The sequence below is a fragment of the Phocoena phocoena genome, chromosome 1 (assembly GCF_963924675.1).
Source record: "Phocoena phocoena chromosome 1, mPhoPho1.1, whole genome shotgun sequence".
Taxonomy (NCBI): domain Eukaryota; kingdom Metazoa; phylum Chordata; class Mammalia; order Artiodactyla; family Phocoenidae; genus Phocoena; species Phocoena phocoena.
In genome coordinates, this window is record NC_089219.1 from 166,184,123 (window position 1) to 166,197,881 (window position 13,759).

Genomic DNA, 13,759 nt, shown 5'->3' on the forward strand with positions numbered 1-13,759 from the left:
GATATTGTTTTTCATGAAAAATATTATTTGTGGGGCTTCCCTGGTGGCGCAGTGGTTGAGAATCTGCCTGCCAATGCAGGGGACACGGGTTCGAGCCCTGGCCTGGGAAGATCCCACATACCGTGGAGCAACTAGCCCCGTGAGCCATAATTACTGAACCTGCGCATCTGGAGCCTGTGCTCCGCAACAAGAGAGGCCGCGATAGTGAGAGGCCCGCACACCGCGATGAGGAGTGGCCCCCACTTGCCGCAACTGGAGAAAGCCTCGCACAGAAACGAAGAGCCAACACAGCCATAAATAAATAAATAAAAATTTAAAAAAAAAAAAAAAAAAAAATATTATTTGTGTTAACACATAAAGGGCTTACTGTCATTATTTCAAATAAGTTAAATTAGAAATTTTAAATTTGTTTCAATTCCAATATGGCACATATCAGATACAACGCACATAAACAAAATAGCTTTGGATCCTTAATAATTTTTGAAAGTGTAAAGGGGTCGTGAGATCAAAAAGTTTTATCACCATTACACTAATACTGAGAGTATACTTAAATATTTGCTGAATAAATGAATAAATTTCCTACCTGTGTACTCTCTCCTAACCTGAAATCTTCCACCAGGCTGTCCCATACTTTGAGGAAATAAAACAAAATGAAAAATCTATCTTCTAGTCTTTCTACTTCAAGTTATTACTCTTCCAGTAGTAGAGCCCTATTTTAGAACTGCTTTGAGATCTAAAGTTTCCTTTCATATTTTCCCTCTCCATTACATGTCTCACTAATATACATGTATTCATTCTTAAAAAAAAATTATTTAACTCCTGGTATAGCCATGAATGAGATCAACAGGGTCCCAAACTTCATGGAACTTACATTCTAGAACGCACTTTGCATTAATCTGTTTACATGAAAGATGCATATGTTCTAAATTTCATGCTTTATGTACATGTCCTCGTTAATGAGTCTAAGCCCCTTAAAAATACTAAACTCAGGGAGATGGAACAACTCCAGAGGTTGCAAGCACTGGGAGCAATGTTAGAGAAGAGACACATTCCAATTTCATCCCAGTCCTATTTGTAGAGATGGGCCTCAGTTTGCCTTTGATCATTCAGGGTCGTAGGAGCAGAGCTGTAGAGAGAACTCATGTTTCTTGATTCGTAATTTGCTGTTCTCAGTCCTGTGTGTGTCGGTCTTTAATACCAGGGGGGAAAATGACATAGGGATAATCATAAAGTATTCATCTGTCATACAGGAAAGGAAGTATTATTTCTTTTGGGAGATGTGGAATTTAAAGTCAGAGTTTCCAGTAAGAAGAGCATAAGAGAACTTGCTTTATGAGCAAGTATGAAACCGAATATTCACAGCATTACTAAAGAAATCCCCCTAAAGTGCATTCTTCTTACATATGTACAATAAAGAGAATTCACTTTTAAAAGCTAAAAACTGACATTAAATCATACCCAGCAACCACATCTTATTTGTGTTCACATCTCCATAACCTAGTAGAATGTATGGTCCTTTGTGGATGTCAGATCAGAGTTTGCTGATTAATGAATGAGCATCTTTTATTACTTTTCTCAGGTTCAACAGCTTTGAAGTCAGTAGTCAATGGATAGCAAGAAAATGAGGACATAAATATCAACATAGGAAAATTTAGTTTTATTTTCTATTTGTTTATCTCTCTTTCTGTTAAACACACACACACACACACACACACACACACACTTTGTAACTTCAGCCCATTCCTATCTGCCAATCCTAAGCTCCTCTACCACTTTACTACATTTTCTAAGTTTTCTTTTGTGCCTCTGAATCCTATAATAGAGGCCCTATTATTCCTCAGTGCTGCAGGATTCATTAATTTATAGCTAATCAGAAAGGTTAAAGTAAAAAATTCTAAAAAAAGTGCCATATACATTCCTTAAATATCTAATTGTAACTTAAATTTAAATGTATACTCAGCTGCCAATCTTTTCTTACTTATCATACTGCATTGTCTATGATTTCCAGTTTTGGAGGACTTCAGATACTTTTGAATAGCCTGAGTTCACTAATTACAATATATAATCTAAGTTTTGGTGATTTCCCCCCCAAATCTTTTACAGTTGTTTCTCTCATGCCTAATTCAATATCAATTTTGTGGATGTGGTCAAGCCAGGCCATCTGAGCGCAGAGGGAAAGACCACACCTACAACCCCAGGAGCTGGTGAAGCACTTGAAAACTTGCTCTACACAAATAGGGCTTTCAATAAAAATGTCTGCTACTGAAGAACTCATGAAGAGCACTCGTTTTGGGGGGTAAATCTACCAAGGGAAAAACCTCACTATCTTCTCAAATATAATTATATATTGATTCTTTAAATATACATTTTATTGAGATATAATTCACATACCACATAATTAATCCATTTAAACTGTACGAGTTAATGGGTTTTAGTACTTCCACAGAGTTGTGTGTCCATCACTACAACCACACATTGCTTTTTAAAGAACATGCTATCTGAACACCAGCGATGAAGCTATTAATGAGCTTTGCGAGAACATTTATTTTTTACAGAGAGGGAGAGTAAGACACTGACCAAAGAAGCAATCACTTAACTTGTACACAAAGTCTTAATTTTTCACCAGTTTTCAAGTTACACATCCTCAAAACTATCTCTTGAATTTCCATAAGAAGTTAACAGATTTTGTTGTCTTTAGACCCAAGGTGATCCCCAGAGCCATAGCTCTGGGGTAAATCATACCAAGCAGTTGCAAAAAAATATTTTATTGTATACATTTTGGGTTGTAACAAATGTAAATATTCTTTTTCCTCCTACTCACCCCCATTAACTTTTTTTTTAACTGAGAAATTCATGGATCTATGACTAGTTTGCTCCCAAGAGACAGAAACAAGTACATATTCATCACATTCTTTCTGCTTGAGTAAAGACCTCATTTTATGTTAAATTGGAGACAATAAGTAGAAATTGTTGACATCAGTTGAAAAAGAAAAACTAAGGTTACCACAAAGATACCTCCTGGGAAAACATAAGTTCCCTTTGAAGTTTTTATACTAATGGACATGACAAACAGATGTTTGAAACACCAGAACCACAACTGCAGGTAAAACGTGAAATCTGTTTGATTTATGGCTTATGGTGTTACCATCTTTTTTTTTTTTTTTTTGCGGTACGCGGGCCTCTCACTGCTGTGGCCTCTCCCGTTGCGGAGCACAACCTCCAGACACGCAGGATCAGCGGCCATGGCTCATGGGCCAGCCGCTCCGCGGCACGTAGGAACTTCCCGAACCGGGGTACGAACCCGCGCCCCCTACATCAGCAGACGGACTCTCAACTATTGCGCCACCAGGGGAGCCCATGATGTTACCATCTTGAATTCTGCCTACAATCTCTTACCAGAACATACCTGTTTAAGGAGGCAAACAAGGGAATCCACCACATACTTTCATGATCAAAAATAGCCTTCCTCGGGCTTCCCTGGTGGCGCAGTGGTTGGGGGTCTGCCTGCCGATGCGGGGGGCGCGCGTTCGTGCCCTGGTCTGGGAGAATCCCGCGTGCCGTGGGGTGGTTGGGCCCATGGGCTGTGGCTGCTGGGCCTGCGCGTCTGGAGCCTGTGCTCCGCAGTGGAAGAGGCCGCGGCAGTGAGAGGCCCGCGTGCCGAAAAAAAAAAAAAAAATAGTCTTCCTCCATCTGTACCCTCTTTCCGATTTGCTACTTTTAATAGCTATCTAATAAAATCTGCAGAATGATTTTTTCCCCCTAACTTCAGTCTTGTGTTGCTAAATAACAACTGGTAAAAACAAACAAAAGAGAAACCATGCTTTTCGAAGGTTCATTCACCTTTTAATACTGTCTGGTCAAAACTCATGCCAAAAAAAAAAAAAAAAACAAATAAAAAATAATCATCTTAGTTGGGAACATCTGCTTGTTCTTTGGTTAGGGTTGTAGCCTTTTTTTCTGCTTGAAAAAGCCCCAAGGCAGATGACATTTGCATGCCCCATGACACTCCCACAGGCTGTAGCCTAAATAAGCTTGGGTTGTGCACAATCCCCAGATGACTAGCTGGAGTGTCTCTCTCCCACTCAAGAGAGCATTTCTGTATGCGAGTGGATGACACTGACATGATTGTAGGGCTAAGCTCAACTCTGCTTTCAAAAAAATAAATAAGGCACTTATAACTCAGTACTCATAATAAGTAATTAATTGCCCCTGACACTTCACACTTGAGAACTGTAACAGCAGTTGAGAACCTTGGCTCCAGCTCTGATGACCAGTGAACTGTGGTATGTGCACATATATCGGTCAAGGGACCAACTAACGACACTGTAAAGTTCTCAGAAGGAGGGAAGGTGTGGGGTGCAGAGTGGGGTAATCATGAAAATGGGGGTTGGGGGATGCACAGAGGCAAGGAAGATTTTTTTAAAAGGTAATTTGTATGTGAGGGAAAAAGTTAACAAGAAACAGAAAAAAATGTAGAAAAGCTACAAATGGCCTGTTTTTTTTGTTTCCCTCACCTTTTCTCTCTCTTTTGATAATTTTTGGGAATACAGAGGGAAATGGGACCACTAAAACATGAAAACATGCTACCTGTCTAGAGAACTCAATTGTTGACATAGCTGCAGAATTAATATCACGACTTAGAAAGGGGCAGTATCAAGTTTCACAAATTCCAAATAGCTCTTCCTAGCATTCAGGAAAATCAAAGCTACAGAAAAAAAGAGCTTTGTATATTTCTGAACAACTAAAATGTTATGAAGGACATATATTTTCTACCTCATGGTAGTAACCAAATTTAAATAAGAAAGTGCTTAAAGTAGCACATTTTAGTCTCAATAGTCCCATACTTTAGTCCCATTGGATTGTGCCACATTGCCTTTTTGTAAAAGGGTATTCTGTAAGCAATATCTTTAGCTCATTGCTGGTATGTTAGGAAGAAAGTATCTGAAAATAAAGAATCCACACTTTGATGAGCATTCTTTAAAAGATTTCCAACAAAAACAAAACCAATCTTCATCACTAAGTATTTCCATGAATCATCACTGGCACACTTGGGGTCTATCGTGAAGATGAAACAGATACCCTGTAGACAAGCTAAGCTCGGTCTCTAATTTATCTTCATGCACCAGAGCTAAATGTTTATGGTCTGTGTCAAGTGATTTGAAGGATAACAATAACCACAACTACTTGCGTAATGCATGTCCTGAATGCTCAAGAGTTGTTGACTCAAAAGTACTGGTCATCTTGCTGTCTCAAACTGTTGTAACCGACCAGAGTCCCACTACTACACTACTAAAATATAAAATAAACTAGGAGACCAAGGATAAGGTTGGGAGTGGAGGACTAATTTTTAAAGAGCATATAATAAATACCAATCTCTTTATAAATGTTATAAAAGAAATTCAGCATAAATTAAATAAATATTTGAGCATGAGGAAATTGTCTTTAAGAAAGTAGTGAACTAAGTAATCAAAAGATGTGAGTTAAAATAAACAACAAGGACCCATTGTATAGCACAGGGAACTATATTCAATGTCTTGTAATAACCTATTATGGAAAAGAATCTGAAAAAGAATATATATATGAAAGAAAAAAAGATGTGAGCTCAAGTCTGGACCCTGAAACTCATTAGCTGAATGATCTGAACAAGTCCTTTAATTTCGCAGGATTTGTGAGAAGTGGATAATACCTGAAAGTGAGCTGTATGAGTAACAGTTTTCTGTAAACTGTTGAGCATTATCCAAAGAAAAAAAAGGTCTAACTCCCCCTCCTTCCCCTTCCCCTCATCCTCTGCTACCACCACCACCACCATTATGAGTAGTTCATCTGGAAATGGCATTCGAGCATCAGTTAAGCAGTAACGCAGAAGACTAATGAGGGATAAAGTGTAATGCCCTTGTATTCATAAGCACTGTGAACCTTTATGATTTACTTTACAAGATTCAAATGGTGCTTGCTACTAGCTGAATATAACAAAAATAAGTGGTATCACACCCGCAAGCCTAATTAGAACAAGAAATCATTAGAACTGTAAGAAACCCTAAAAGTCATCCCTCTAATCTTTGTTTTCACATTAACAAAGAAGAAAAAGGTCCAAGATCACAGAGCAAGTCAATGAAGAGCCAGGTCTGGAATGCAAATTTTCTGTCTTGAACTGGTACTTTTTGGCCACAACCTGTAAGAGAGTACCCTGACGCAGATTATGAGAAACTGCTTGTGAGCCAAAAATGAAAAGGAGGGCAGAACAGGAAGATCTTATTTAAGAGCAAATGGTATGTGTTCACGAAAGTGCACATGCAAGGATGTTCACTGAGGTGTGGTTTACAGTAAGGAAAAAAGTGAGAGCAACCTAAAGGTCCATCTTTCATGGATGCTTAAATAAATGGTGGTACATCCATACTATGGAACACTGTACAGAATGAATACACAAACATACACATACACATATACATACACATACTGATATGGAAAGAGCACCAAGACAAGGTGAGAAGTTTCAAAATAATTCATCCAGCATTTATGGGAAAAATGATATACAAAATATGTAAATGTATGCTAAAAATTCAGAAGGGAACATGGCAAATCAATAGTCTTGTTTACCATGAGAGAAGGAATCAAAAGTGAGTTTTACTTTGTATTTTTGAATTCTTCATGAGAATGTATTCATGAATTAGCTGTAAAGTTAAAAAGAAGTGAAAAAGAACTTTATAAAGGGAAATTATATATGCATTCATTTAGGTACATGTGATTGAAATATTTTCTTTGAAAATTTCTCTCACTGATACAGAATTTGGGGAGAATGGAAGCCTCCCAGGTAACTATATACTAGAAGAAAATAGGTAACACTACCTATTATGACCTAAATTTATGACACAGATCATAAATTTTCAAAGAACTTAAAACAGGGCTTCCCTGGTGGTGCTGTGGTTGAGAGTCCGCCTGCCGATGCAGCGGACACGGGTTTGTGCCCTGGTCTGGGAAGATGCCACATGCCGCGGAGCGGCTAGGCCCGTGAGCCGGGGCCGCTGAGCCTGCGCGTCCGGAGCCTGTGCTCCGCAATGGGAGAGGCCACAACAGTGAGAGGCCCGCGTACCGCAAAAAAAAACAAAACAAAAAAAAACCCAAAGAACTTAAAACAAAATACATTTAATACAAAATCTATAGTTAATTTTGTTCAATTCAAATATTAACTGCACAGTTCAAATGACACCAAGTAATTTGATCTTCATTGGAATCACCTGGTTAGCTTAAATAAAGAAAGGGATCTCCAGGGTCCTTCCCAGGGATCTGGTTCAGTAGTTTCTGGAATAGAGCTTACACAGTCAGAGCTTGAACCACTGCGGTGGACAATTTGCCAGGAAAATGTGACTTCCAGACAAGAAACAATTATTAGAGAATAATACAAGAAAATAATTGGAACTTAAAGGTATAGTACAAAATATTAAGTGAATGGGGAACAGGGAGATAATATTGGAACAGAGTACTCCAAAGAGTAGCCCCTGAACTTGACGTAAGTAGAATTTGAACTAGGTCTTGAAGGACAGATAGATTTCAGACAGATAAACAGGAAGCAGAGGGAATGGAAACAAACATTGTGCCAAGACCTATGCCAGACACCTTCCCGTAGCAGCGTGAGCAATGTCAGTAGGACTTAGGAGGGAATAGTGCGGAGGGCAGCTTATTGGAGTAGGCAGGAAGCAAGCAATAGAAATAGGAAGCTGCTAAAGTTTCTTGAGCAAGAATGGATACAATGAAAACACTATTTTAGGATGAATGATCTGGTGGCAAGGTGCAGGAAACACTAAAGATCAGGTTGGGAGCTAGTGTAGGGTTCTAGGTGTACAGTACTGAGAGGAAAAGAAATGGCAAAGACTTTAAACTTCCTTTAATGATTCAGAGGACCTCTGAGAACCTTATACATACATATGTGAATCAAAATATGAGTATCTATTGTCATAAATATAGTATTATATAATAATATATAGTATTCTTAATTAATTGTATAATCAATATGTTATTAATTATATAATTATTACATAATATTATATAATTATAAAATATATTAATACAATTAATATACTATATATAATTATATAATCAATAATATTAAAATAAATTTATATATTACAAGAAAAATTCTGGTGAAATTTTGGATAAACCAAGGTTTATATATTCTATGTATAACACACTTCCATACTCTCGGTTGTTTAATATTTATATATAATGATGTACTTTAAGTACAATTAGAAATGCCTAAAACTACATTTAACTTATCTCTATATAATGAATTAAAAATAGTTGCGGTGCTTACTGAAATGAAGCTAGTGATACTTTGAATTACAACGCAAAGGGGTTGTCCAGAGGTTAATCTGGAAGTTGAAGGCACAGTTTTACAAGTATATTTTGGGGGTTTACATTAAGCCTGATTCAACAAATATATTTTATTACTTTCATTCAGATAAGAAAGATACACAAAAATTTCTCCACTTTCAAAATTTTATGGATCTTATCTGTAAAAAAGTAAAAATGTTTTGTACTTTCATTACAAAGTATACAAATTATACAACTGAGAGTTCGTATGTTAATTAAAACCTCGGTAAAAGGGCTTCCCTGGTGGTGCAGTGGTTGAGAATCCACCTGCCAATGCAGGGGTCACGGGCTCAAGCCCTGGTCCGGGAAGATCTCACATGCTGCGGTGCAACTAAGCCTGTGCACCACAACTACTGAGCCTGCGCTCTCCAGCCTGCATGCCACAACTACTAAGCCCATGTGCCACAACTACTGAAGCCCGCGCGCCTAGAGCCCGTGCTCCGCAACAAGAGAAGCCACCGCGGTGAGAAGCCCGCGCACCTCAACAAAGAGTAGCCCCTGCTCGCCGCAACTAGAGAAAGCCCACACGCAGCAACAAAGACCCAACACAGCCAAAAATAAATAAATAAATAAATTTATAAAAATAAAAACACCTCAGTGAAGGTCTATTTGCATTCCTGAAAATAAGTTATCTATTTTATTAATAGGACAAGGCTTTCATCAATTAGACTAGAGATCAAAATTATAAACATAATCATAATTCACAAACCTGCCAATTATTTTCTCCAACATTGCTGGTCTTCAATTTTTAGTATAACGTGTCTGCATTTTGTTCAATGTAAGAACTATTATTTGAGCTCCATGTTACAAGATTATTAATCTTTTTAAAATTCATTTCCCACATATTTTGGCCCCCACCAAGTTATTCAGTATCATACAAGTTTGAGTTTGGAAGGTTAAAAGTCACACCTGCTACCAAAAAGCTTTGGGGGGGTGGGGAAGTTAAAAAAAATAATAAAAATCCACTGTATCAAAATGAATTCCAACAGTGTAACCAATATCTTGCAGCTGTTGTGATATCTTCATTTTACTGGCCATGAGGATAGATTATTCCCTCAACTTCTATAGAAATTCTTTAGTTATGCTTTTAAGAAAAACAACATATAGTGAAATTGATTTTTCTTCCTTAACTAAAGTTTCTCATATTTATCCTTTAACTAAAAAGTTAAATTTATATAACTCAATGGTCAGAAGCTTTAATAAAAAAGATCAAAGCAAAACTCTAATACAGTTTTTATAAAAATAATACTGACAGAAAAGGGTTTTCTTCTCAAAGTCTGAGGTTAAAAAAAAAAAATCAACTATGCTTAAAAGAATTAGACTGAGAATAAACAAGAATTTTCTGAAGAAGAATGAGGAAAACCCCAACATGGTGGGACCATGTGTTCTCAAGCTGTGGTGGGGTCCTCATTACATTCTGGTGCTAGGGCAACTAGGCTAAAACTTTAAGTTCACTGCATTCAATTCATAACGGCATAGATTCTGTCTGCAATCCCCAAACCTATCATACCAAACACCATGAAACCAAGCTGAGGAACTTATTCTAAGAATAATGTATTAAAAAGACCACAGTGAGAAGTAAGAAGACCTGCTATTAACTGGGGATTAATCTTCGGTTTTAACCACTCTGGCTTCAATTTTCTCATCTGCAATATAAAGAGAGTTGAATTAAATTATTTCTAAGGTCCTTTCCTGCTGTGAAATTCTACTGGATTCTCGTGTGGAATTTCAGAGAGTTCAAGTCATCACATAAGTATTTCAACACTCTGCCATGGCAAAAGCTGGGAAGCCAGGTCCCCCTCATCAAAATTCCATGTTGAAATACTTCATATGAATAATCAATAAACCCTTCCCCCCCCCATAAGGTAGGTAAGAACTAGTGTTTCAAAATGCTTTGAAAGAGAATGCTGGCTCCTTATAGGAATAGCTAGAGAGATTGGCTTTCTAAATGGCTAGATAAGTGGTTTATGAAAAAAAACGGCTAAGTAGGAAGATGGGGCAGAGTTCCCCAGGCTAATGTTAGGTAAATATGAAGATGGATGAACTGTGATGTAGTAACACATTTTTGGTAGTATGTATCAAAGGAGGAAAAAACGCTGTAGGAAATCATGCCAAGTTATCAAACACGCTGGTGGGATAAGAAGTGGTGGGGAATCATTTACTTCACCAGCCTAGTGAGTTTTACCAGAAGAGAAAACATGAAGGAGTGCTCAAGTTAAAAGGGTTATTCTGAGGAGATGTATTTTCTGTTTTGATGTTAGTTTGGTTTTCTGATTATAAAACTAACATACAGTTTTCTTAAAAGCCTGAAAAATGCAGAAAATTATGAAGAAAAAAATCAGCCATACTCTTACTATACCGATCTAACCTCTGTAATTCTTTTTTTTTTGATCTACTTCCTTTCAGTATTTTTTCCTTTGTGCCTAAATATACGCCATAACTATGTACACAATTAGGACCTTACTGGATGCATAAAGTGTTACCACTTCTGATTATGAGTTTTTCCCATGTAATTAAAAGCTTCTGAAAACATGATTTTTAGTAGCTGTAATAATCTTCCATTATATTTCCCAAATTTATTTAATATAGATACATGATTGTAATCACATTAATATATTACTTTATGTCTCTTTTGCTTATATATATATATATATATATATCTTTCCTCTTTACTTATAAGAGTATTAAAGCTCTGAAACATCAAAATTTTCCTAGTTTGTGATATGTTTTTTAACATGATTTTTTGACATGCATTTTTAAATTTTCAATAGCTGGAATTTTCCTTTGTAATTTGATGACTACTTTTATAGTTAAAGAGATATCCTTGATCCAGATGTCAGTTTTTCCCAATTCCACTTACTAATAATCTAGGCCCGTAATAATCTATTACTTTGTGATGCTTCAATTATTATTTTCTGTAAGGCCTCACTTTAAGGGGAAAAGTAGAGTCCAAAAATTCATTTTTATAAAATATATGGCATTTGATATTATGAGAATAACGAGCTGATCGTGATGCACCTGTTCAGCTAAGAGACTGAATTTCCATGGTCTGGCTGAACCATCCAAATCCATCCTACTACACAGTTTGGCGCCATCTAGTAACAGTTGTTCACTTGGGTTTAATTATCAATGGGGACAAATGTGGATTTAGAGGTTGACTGCCCCTTCCAGGACTACAATAGTGGTAATAGAAATCTCTCAGTTAGTCGGTGCCTATTTTGTTAGCCAGATTTGGGGAAACTGGGCTGAGAGAGTAACGGAAATACAGAGATCCACTTTCTGCCTCCCTACTTCCTGAAAGAGGGCAGCCTATGATCAGAAGATAAGGTAAGTCTGGCCCTGTTCGAGAATGGGGGTTAGATGGAAGTCGGGAGCCCACTGAGTTTTTAAGGAGTTTTACTTTATTAAAGTTTTAAACATGCTAGGGTCTGTTTCACCTGTCCTTAGTGGATCCATTGATCCAATTCTTTTCACAGAATCACACTGTTTTAGTTACTCTGGAGTCAAGATAGCCAAGTCCCAGGATGGAATATATTTAGGAAATCCTAATTCCCTTTAAAGAACTAACAGGTTTACAGTATTATTCTTGCATTTGTAACTTGAAAACAATTTCAGATTTACAGTACTATTCTTGCATTTGTAACTTGAAAACAATTTCAGTTAGTGAAAGATCAAAAGAGGTTATTAAATGGGCCCCCAACCAAATACAAGAACCTTAACTCTCCAATGACATGCACAGGTAAATTACAGTCTAGAACAAAGATTGTAAAGGAAATTTCAAAAGTTTTCCAGCTCATTCAGAACAACTTCGTAACAAGACAACTAAGTGCATGAACCTCAAGGGCAGTATTACAGCAAGTTTCCCATATACTTTCCTTGTGAACAGATATTTCTTACAAAGTAAACTCACATTCAATTTTAAGTCAACTGAGTGCAGTAAGTTTTCCCAGAACCTAACTTATGTCAAAGGTTGAAGTATTTTGGAGGAAAAGGCTTACATATGTAGAATCCAAGGGCTCTCTCTTGTCATAAATGTTAAAAACACCCTTTCTTTTCCTTCTTTCTGGCCTTACATCTGGCTCTTCCATATGGAAAACTTAAATCTTTTTATAATCTTGGCTTACCTCTATCATAAAATCTTTGGCAGAAGGATGGGAAAGATGCGTTACTACCTTCCCTAAGGAAGGCTGCCTAAGGACAGCCCTTTATTTTCTCAGCATTATTAAATCATTCATTTTGTCATCTCTTCTCTGCCCTAGAAATTCCAGTTCACTAAGCACTTTTGAGCAGTAAAAATACAATTTCTACTCTCAAGTACCAAAATAGGAAGATGAGAGGCTAACAAGATGCAAGTGGGAAAGGAAATAAGGCAAGATATGTGAGACAATGTGATTATGTCACCGAATACTCTACTTTTCAGATTCCGAAATAAAAATGCAGCTCATATATGCAAAATAGATAACCAACAAGGACCTACTGTATGGCACAAGTAACTCTGCTCAATATTCTGTAATAACTTAAATAGGAAAAGAATTTTAAAAAGAATAGATACATGTATATGTATAACTCAATCACTTTGCTGTACACCTGAAACTAATACAACATTGTTAATTAATTTCACTCCAATATAAAATAAAAATTTAAAAATAAAATAAAAGCTCAAAAGATGTAACTTAGGGGCTTCCCTGGTGGCGCAGTGGTTAAGAATCTGACTGCCGATTCAGGGGACATGGGTTCGAGCCCTGGTCCGGGAAGATCCCACAAGCCGAGGAGCAACTAAGCCTGTGTGCCACAACTACTGAGCCTGTGCTCTAGAGCCCGTGAGCCACAACTACTGAGCCCGCGTGCCACAACTACTGAAGCCCACGCGCCTAGAGCCCGTGCTCCGCAACAAGAGAAGCCACCGCAATGAGAAGCCCACGCACCGCAATGAAGAGTAGCCCCTGCTCGCCGCAACTAGAGAAAGCCCATGCGCAGCAACGAAGGCCCGATGCAGCCCAAAATAAATAAATAAAATAAATAAATTTATTTTTAAAAGTGTAGCTTAAGTTTGCTATCTTCAAATCAAGGAAAAAATATATATACATATTTAAACAGCAAAGTGGTAGCTCAGAGTGGAACTTGGTTTACTAAGAAATTCTCCTGGGAGGAGGTGAGTATGACAGCCCTTAAGCCTTCCTCCTGCCTCCAGTCTCCCTCCCACTGTACAATCAGGAATATAAAAATTAAGAGAACATTATCCCTGCCTTCCAAGTGTATACAGACTGGCCAAGAAGGTGAAAGGATATTTTAGAATTAAAGGGGAGAGATCCTTAAATCCGTATGTCATCCTTTTAAACCATTCCTATTTCACCAATTCTTCAATAAGAGGCACAAAGTTTAAGTGTTCAGC

The 13,759-nt window shown here is 37.4% G+C and overlaps 1 protein-coding gene across 1 annotated transcript in view; it reads right to left on the bottom strand.

Moving 5' to 3' along the window:
• DISP1 (dispatched RND transporter family member 1) overlaps positions 1 to 13,759 on the bottom strand; it is a 51,602-nt gene that overhangs the window by 20,479 nt on the left and 17,364 nt on the right. The window lies entirely within an intron of this gene.